Raw genomic sequence first — 8,980 nt, forward strand, 5'->3', positions numbered from 1 at the left:
CTTACCGATGATGATGCTCTATTTATCTGTTAAAGTGGCAGTGTTGCTTTGCAGGCCTGATTATCAATAGTAAATATGAGAATTTTGGATTTTGTTTTGTCATCTTTGTAGTGAGCCAAAAATTAGTAAGTAGCCATGGTGATGACTGGAATAGCTTTAAAGGGAGGACATCTAATGAAAGTTTGTTAATGACAAAATAGTGGCCTTAATCTATGTTACATTGACGTGAATTCCGGGTGCAGCTGCATGTCTAAGCATGAGAGCCTTGCAATATCTTAGAATTTCTTATTGCATATCCATATCCAGTGTCATACTAGTGCCTATGTTTAAGCATCGGGTTTGGATATTTGAGGCCTAATTGAAGGGTCTAGGAAACGTAGGCCTTGATTAAACGGGCAAAGATCAGGGACTTTACTGGATGGTTAGTGGTCCTCCTTTCAAGTTAAAAGAGGCGAAGACCAGCAGGTAGCTGGCCCTGGCCACCAAAATACTAATGGACATTACTTTATGGCATATGTGACTGTTACATTGATTTTCTTCTCTACAGAATCAGATCACATCAATATTATTGAATTAAGAAACTAGCTAACAATATGTAGATCTACCACCTTGAAGTAAAGTAGTTTGAAAAAGGATGGAAAAATCAGCAACTCATGACTTGGGTATTTTGAGAAAGAAATAGACGTAGCTGAATATGGGTTAATTAATTAACCTAGTTAAGAAGATGGACTTGACTTTAGCTGTGCTCCCTGTTTTTATTAAAAGTGTTGCTAATTTCTGCTGGGGAGAAAGATTCATACTCTACAAGCAATATACACATGAGACAAGTGTGCAGATTCAGTCAAATCACTGGCAACATATTCTAGCTCATTCCAAGTAGGTATTCCCACGCTTCTCTGTGTGCCAATTCACATTCACAAGTTACTATTACATGAAGCTGCTAGTCCTTTTGCTTTCATTCTAAAGTGTTGTTCATCACTAGTTTGTTGATTATTGTTATTCCTCTTAGTTTGTTCTAGCATGTTGCATTTGCTTACAAATTGGTAGCGTCCAATATGCTTTTTACACTATGAAGTATATTGTCTTTTGCAGGCCAATGGAAGTTGTTGACTATATGATTTCTTTACCGGCACATGGAGCTTTTATTGGTGCATGGCTTGGTGCCTGGCCAATGCCACTTGATTGGGAAAGGCCATGGCAGGTGATAGTTCTTTTGTTATTTGTTCTTATCTGAAGAGGTTATAAATTGCATGTTATATATTTCATATCTCCTGTTGGCTTTTGCTTCCTTATAGATTCCAGCCCTAATGTGTCTTTGACAGTTTTGACTATCCAATATCTCTGCTGTCTAAATTTATCTTGGATTTTGCTGGATATTAATGGAGATACAAGAGAAAACTAGATGAAACAAAATTTTCAACTGCCAGTTGGAGATCCAGAAATAATGGTCTTATGGTTGATTTTAATTTAAAGGCATAAGTAGGACATTCATTTGTGTCATTTCCATTACTTGATAATATTATATCTTTAGTATTGCTGAGCAGATCTAGATTTGGCTACACTCAGGTGGATCTCCTCTTAGATCTAGTCAGGTCTATACTGGACAATGAGGATCCCATTTCGATGATTTGAGCAGTTGGATGTGATCTACTACTTCGAAACAGTCTATGCATTAGTGATCTAATATATATATACATATATACATACATACATATATATGTGTGGGGGGGGGGGGATAATAAAGAAAGAGGGTGCCATTAGTCCCATATTAGATGTGAGTTAAGGGGAACTACGGCTTATATAGAAAGGGCCCACCCTTTGTATGCGAGGCCCCTTTGAGATTGGAATCCAAAGAGGCAAAACTGTAGTTCTATGGGCTAGAACGGACAATATTTCATGTGCTAAGCCATGAGCTTTTAGCCACAATATTGGTTGCCCATGTAGGCTTCGAACGTGCGACTATAATACACTTTTCATCCGTACACAAACTCCCGCTCACCTAGAAGGCTGTGGGTATATGTGTGTGTGTGTGTGTGTATATATATATATATATTAGTGTTACAAAATTATATAATTTTTTTTTTTTTGTATGTAAGCAATGCAAGGATAGTAGATCACGGATTATCAATGTGGGACTCTTATCATCTAATTTAGAGCTGACCAGATTTGAGTGGAGTCGAGTATAGCCCAAATCTGGTTAGTATATCTGCTTTGAGCATTGCATGAAGGTGCTACAGTATATCTGCTTTGAGCAAACTCCAGCACAAGACATTGTCCTATAGGAAATTAGATTTGTACATGCCCTTGAAGCCCACATAATCCATGATCGATCTCTGTTTTCTTTTTGGTTCTTGAGATATTATGTCCGGTGACCGTTCTAATTGCATGAAATATAAAAATTGAATAAGAGGGTACTGGTGATGGTCCTTGTAAAAAAAATTTATTGTATTACATCTTAGCCTGCTTTGGAGTTGCAGGAATGTGGTCCTCTTTCTGGTGAGGTTTTGAGATTATCATATGACTAGAGCATTTGCTGAAATAGTTTAAGCAATCTACATCCATGTAGCATAGGGAGCAACACCTTCTCATTGTTTTGGTAGAACTAGAATATTGCTTTAATTGCTTACCTGAAGTATTGATGATCTAAAACTTGGCAATCTCCTGTATTGTTCAAGGGAGCTCTCTATAATTTCTAATGGCTTCTAATTATGAGGCAGCCGTGGAAAATCATGTAGCACGCCTCCCAATTTCACCAACTACTTATCCAACAAAGCCTTTTTTTTTTTTTTTTGCTTTTCAATCTTGAAATCTTGATGGTGTAGTCTTTTCTTTTCGTTCTGTTAGGTTCTAATATTTATTATGGATGTAGGAATGGCCTATTTGCGTCACCTATGGTTCTGTTGCTGGATATTTGGTCGGGATGTTGGCTTCCTCAGTGTTCATACCAGTGCTCAGAAGACAGGATCCTGTCAAAGTTGACTAACTACCAGATCATAAAGGAACTTATTTTTGAGTAGATGGCCTTGATCTCTTGTAACCATTGTCAGCTTTCTAATGTCAGGATGTGTGCTGTTAGTACTTGTGCCATTACATGAGGGTTTAGCCATGCGGTGGCAGTCAGTTTTGATTTTAACTTAAAATCGCTCGATTGTCCTCTTTTACATGAGTCCATCATCTTGTTCTTCTAAAATTTATCTACATGATTCTCCATTTCTGATGAGCTGATGGTACATAATTTATTGCTTTCCTTTTTTGGTAGAGGAAATAAATCCTAGCAACCATAACCAATAAATTTTGAGACTGCAGGTTGATAATAACCATAACCTTAAGGTTTTCCCAACCATCAACACATTCTGGCAATAAGAGGACTCCCATCTCTTGTAACTAGTCTCTTGTCAAAGTTACAATTATTTGAAGAAAACATCCCATGTATACTGATATTGTTCGTGTGAGAAGGGATAAAACTGTTGTGTTTGATCATATTAAAAGTTGTTAAATAATGTTTAAGCTATCAGGGAATGAGTTAATGATATATGTCTGGCATAACATCTCTCTCATGTGTGGTTGGGATCATGCATATGGAGTTCCAAAGGAGCAAGATAACAAACACTCCGGGTTAACTACATAAAAATCAGTATAGAAGGTGTTTTAATTCATGATCTTTGGTGACCTGAGCTTTGATACCATCATAGCAATTAACTAGTCGTCCCCAAAAGCTAAAATTACTAGAGAATTAGCCAACAGCATATTATAGGCTAAACATAAATTGATTGCCAGTCTGCCTCCTAAAGTTGCCCCTTTTTTGATGTTTCTTTTGCTTCAAGGACAATTGTGCATGCGTTTAGCTTTTAGAAAACAACATAAAAGCTCCAGACTTATGGGGCATGGTAGTGTCTTTCAGGGTAAAATAGTTTTGTGTCAAGGGAAATGATGAGGGCGGCATATCTTTGAAAGCTCTATGGCACCAATTTCGTCGAGTGAACAAATGTAGAAGTATAGCACTAGCCTATCCGAGGGCTTGTGTAGTCATCTGGTTTCCTGCCCACATGCAGCTTTAAAATGGTTTCAGCAACTTTGAATGAAGGTGCTTAATGTCTTGCATCATAGATATCTTGAGGATTAAATGAATTCAAGCTGGCAGCTAGTGTATTGATAAAGTCTCTTAGTTGGTGAACAAGGACTTGGGATATAATTTTGCCTTTGTGAGGGTTTGGGAGGTTTGAGATATTGGGAGGATTAGACCAAACTGCTATAGAGAAATTTTTTGTGCACCACGGGCAGTGTAGAAAATCCGACGTGGAGCACATCGTCTTGTCCGATTAGTTCATGTAGTCATCGCTGTCTAATGCACATTTAATGCCTGCAGGTCGGTTTTTTCATTTTAAAATTTTGTATAATGAAAATATCCCCGTCTATTGAAAAAAATTATGACATCCTATAGTGTATTATCGCTTAGGATGTCATAATATGGCCCAGGATATCATAATATGAAAAGGACATTTTTGTCCAACCATTTTTCAACGCGCATTTAATGCCTGCATATTGATTTTTTCGTTTAAAAATTTTGAATGACGAAATTACTCCTATTTTTTAAAAAATATTATGACATTCTGTGCATATTATGATGTCTTACGTTATATTATGATATCCTGTGGATAAAAATTATGACTTTCTGAATGCACATAAGATGTCATAATTTTACCAAAGATCATGAATATTTTCGTCATATAAAATTTTTAAACAAAAGAACTGATTTGCAGTCATTAAATACACGTTGAAAAGTGGTGACTACATGAACCAATCAGACGCTACGCTCCACATCAGATTTTCTACACCACCTGTGGTGCACAAAGAATTTGCCTACTGCTTATCCCAAAATGTCAACAAACCTTGTCAAGGAAAGAAGAGGAAAAGGGATTTGATCGGCTAACATCAGGTTATCTTGTTATACTTTTTTCCCCACGTTTCTATTGCATAATGGGCAGTCAACTAAGATGGAATTAATTTTTTTCCCCCCCACTCCCCTCCTTAACCATTAAAGGTTCTAGTTGGATCATCTAAACTTTTATCTGATTAATCAATAATTAAATTCTACAATCACATTTCATGCGCTTATTTTCTCCACATTATCAAGACAAATCCAGACTTAAAAATAGTACTATATGATCAGCAATCTAAGGTATGCTTATTTTGCTAAACAGCATTTATTTTTGGAGGGAGTGATTTAAGTGATTACATCCCAAATCATGAACAAGCAGATTGATTAAATGGCTTGCTTTTATACAGCCACATTTCATTCAAATAAATTATGCTCGTCATCAAGCACAGTAACTTCCTCAGAGAAGCCTATCCAGAATTTAAGCATGATCACATGTAAATCCAAATTTATGGAATTCTAAATTCAATGATTTGATGCATGAACTTTAAAATTTATATATCCGAGACCTGCAAGTAAGGCTATAGCTGAATGGTTTTTATTTGAAGGAGATTCTGTGTTCGAGCTGCGAAAGGTGTTAAACCGGGACATTCTATTCTTCTTAAAAGGAGTAATTATAATTAAATAAAAAACACATAGATCCCCTCTAAAACTTCAAATTCCCGCAATTCCATGAGCAAAACAGAGAACCAAGTTCGTCGGTCATGATGTCGGTGTTGTATCATGGCTATGATTCAAGATCCAGATCCTCTCAGTCCTGACTTGAACTACAGAGGGCCTATCTTCGAGTTACGGTCATTCATGATTGGCATGATGGTTGTAATTGGATAGGTCTAACCATTGCATTGGGGCAGCTTGCTGGTAGACTTTATTCAATCATGGCCATCATGCCAATCATTCATGGTTGTAGTTGAAAGACAAGTCCTCTCTAGTCCAAGTGGAGACCGGAGAGAATCCTCATCCCATGATGCAACCAAAAGATGCTAGCCAAAGAGCTGGAGTGCATTGATTTCGGTTGGATGACCCATCTTAGGAACTCTATCTTGAGTATGTAAATCGAATTTTATTTGAAAGGATCATTGGATGAAGATGACATTTAGCATTTATGAAGCAAGCAGACATGCACAAACACCAAGTGCTTAGTATTAGAATGTGGCATACACAATGCACATATTAATTTATTTTTAATTTAAATTATATTTTAGAATAAAATTTATATAAAAAAATAATGCTAAAAGCACTTGAATCTTTGATTTAGTGGTTAATAGTTACTGTTGGGTATAAAATACCCTCAGCCGAAGTCCTCAACAAAATCAACAACTCCGCCAGCAAGGCCGACCTTAAAGGCAAGCTTCGTCCGGACTTCGCCCTCGACTCCAACGGCTGCAAAACAGACTGCGTCCGGACTCCTACGGGAGCCGGACTCCGCCGACGACTTCAACAGCAAGGGGATTCCGCCCGGACTCCTACGGGAGCCGGGCTCGGTCCTCAACATCAACTGCTGGCAAGCTTCGTCCGGACTCCTACGGGAGCCGGACTTCGCCCTCGACTCCAACGGCTGCAAAACAGACTGCGTCCGGACTCCTACGGGAGCCGGACTCCGCCGACGACTTCAACAGCAAGGGGATTCCGCCCGGACTCCTACGGGAGCCGGGCTCGGTCCTCAACGTCAACTGCTGGCAAGCTTCGTCCGGACTCCTACGGGAGCCGGACTTCGCCCTCGACTCCAACGGCTGCAAAACAGACTACGTCCGGACTCCTACGGGAGCCGGACTCTGCCGACGACTTCAACAGCTAGGGGATTCCGCCCGGACTCCTACGGGAGCCGGGCTCGGTCCTCAACGTCAACTGCTGGCAAGCTTCGTCCGGACTCCTATGGGAGCCGGACTTCACCCTCGACTCCAACGGCTGCAAAACAGACTGCGTCCGGACTCCTACGGGAGCCGGACTCCGCTGACGACTTCAACAGCAAGGGGACTCTGCCCGGACTCCTACGAAAGCCGGGCTCGGTCCTCAACGTCAACTGCTGGCAAGCTACGTTCGGACTCCTACGGGAGTCGGACTTCGCCCTTGACTCCAACGACTGCAAAACAGACTGCGTCCGGACTCCTACGGGAGCCGGACTCCGCCGACGACTTCAACAGCAAGGGGACTCCGCCCGGACTCCTACGGGAGTCGGGCTCGGTCCTCAACGTCAACTGCAGGTAAACCCCGTCCAGACTCCTACGGGAGCCGGGCCTCACCTTTAACTTTGATTACAGGAAGACTCCGTCCGGATTCCTACAGAGGCCGGACTCCGACCGCTGCCGAGCTTCAGTCGATAGATCTGCGCCCCTTGGCGGCCCTGCTCCACTTCCTACAACGGATCCCGCACTGCTCCATCACCCCTGACAGGCCACAGTAACGGTCGCAGCCCTGCTCCACTCTCTGCGGCGGACCCTGCGCGACCCCATTACTCTCTGACAGGCTGTATCAACGGCCATGATTCTGCTCCGCTCCCTGCGGCAGGTGCTGCGTGACTCCACTACTTCATGGCAGGCCGCAATAACGGTCACGATCCTGCTGCACTTCCTGCAACGGATACCGCGCGATTCTCCCCTCCGTTGGCAAGTCACGACAACGGACGCTGCTCCACTCCTCGCAACTGATTCCACATGGCGAGCTACGGCGATAGCCACGATTCTGCTCCACTACCCTTCGCAATAAAGTCCCCCTGACTACGAGCGGCCCACTACCAGACGGTTACAAACGTCGCCATCAATCCGTTACCTCCTCCGCCTATAAAAGGGGGACCCAGATACGTTATTCTCTAAGCTCATTTCTTATCTCAAAACTCTGCTAAATTCTCCGTTCGAGCGCTCCATTCTTGTTGAGGCAGAGAACTGACTTGAGCGTCGGAGGGTCTTGCCGGAGCAACCCCACCTCCGGTTTAGACTTCCCTTGCAGGTCCCGACGGCGACCGCGACTTCCCCGACTCCAGCTTCTCCGGCGCAAGCGGATTTTTGCACCAACAGGATTGGCGCTAGAGGAAGGGGTTCGAACCTCCGCAGTACCCTTGTTCTTAAAGGAGCGCTCAACGGATCCACTTCCGACCATCTTTTCCGGCATCCACTCCTCCTTCCCTCATCTGATGCCTTCTCACGAGGCCTTTGCACAACTGCCTCCGGCTATGGTCGCCGATAAGGAGTGGCCGGATGACCGGCCCCTGACGGATTCCGTCAATGCCATCTCGGGGGAATCCCGGCAGGAGGCAACCAACATACCAGCTGCATCCCCCAAGCGGCAAAAAGTTGAAGAACCCATAACTTTTACCGAAGAAGACACCCAGGGAGTCCAATTCCCTCATAATGACGCGGTCGTAGTTTCTCTGAATATAGCGAATTACGACGTCCGTCGCATTCTCATCGACAACGGAAGTTCGGCCGACATCTTGTTCTACGATGCCTTTTCAAGGATGTCCGCTCTTGGCGGTCATCTGAGATCGATTTGCTCCCCCTTGATAGGGTTTACCGGTGACGCCGTTCCGACGGAGGGAATGATAGCTCTGACTGTGGCCGCAGGTCAGCATCCAAAGCAGTCCAGGGCTCTGGTGAATTTCTTGATGGTAAAGGCGCCATCCGCTTACAATGCAATCCTTGACCGACCCGGCCTCAATGCTCTCAGAGCTGTCGTTTCAACCTACCATTTGAAATTGAAGTTCCCCACCAACCAGGGGATCGGAGAGGTCCGGGGAGACTAAGCCCTGGCCAGACATTGCTACAACATCGCCTTGCAAAGAAGCGACCGGGCTGACCCCTATCCCGTCGATGGATTGGATGCTCGCGACGACCTCACCGAAGAAAGGGGCGGCCCAATCAAAGATCTGGTACCAGTCCCCCTGAATGATGGGAACGTGGAGCATGTGGTGTTAATTGGCTCCAGCCTGGGGGAGGAGGTGCGGACGCATCTTATTGATTTCCTCCGAAGGAACGCGGACGTTTTTGCTTGGGTTCCGATGGACATGCCAGGGATTGACACGGAAGTCATGGAACATCGTCTAGCGAT

The 8,980-nt window shown here is 43.3% G+C and overlaps 1 long non-coding RNA gene across 1 annotated transcript; it reads left to right on the forward strand.

Annotated features, from left to right (window-relative positions):
* The first annotated feature begins 848 nt into the window (after window positions 1-848).
* On the forward strand, window positions 849-3,198 carry LOC140857550 (uncharacterized). Its single transcript, XR_012141008.1, has 3 exons — window positions 849-876; window positions 1,093-1,201; window positions 2,870-3,198. It is a non-coding gene; the product is annotated as an uncharacterized lncRNA (long non-coding RNA).
* Window positions 3,199-8,980: the final 5,782 nt, after the last annotated feature.

Source organism: Elaeis guineensis, chromosome 4 (genome assembly GCF_000442705.2).
Source record: "Elaeis guineensis isolate ETL-2024a chromosome 4, EG11, whole genome shotgun sequence".
Lineage (NCBI taxonomy): Eukaryota > Viridiplantae > Streptophyta > Magnoliopsida > Arecales > Arecaceae > Elaeis > Elaeis guineensis.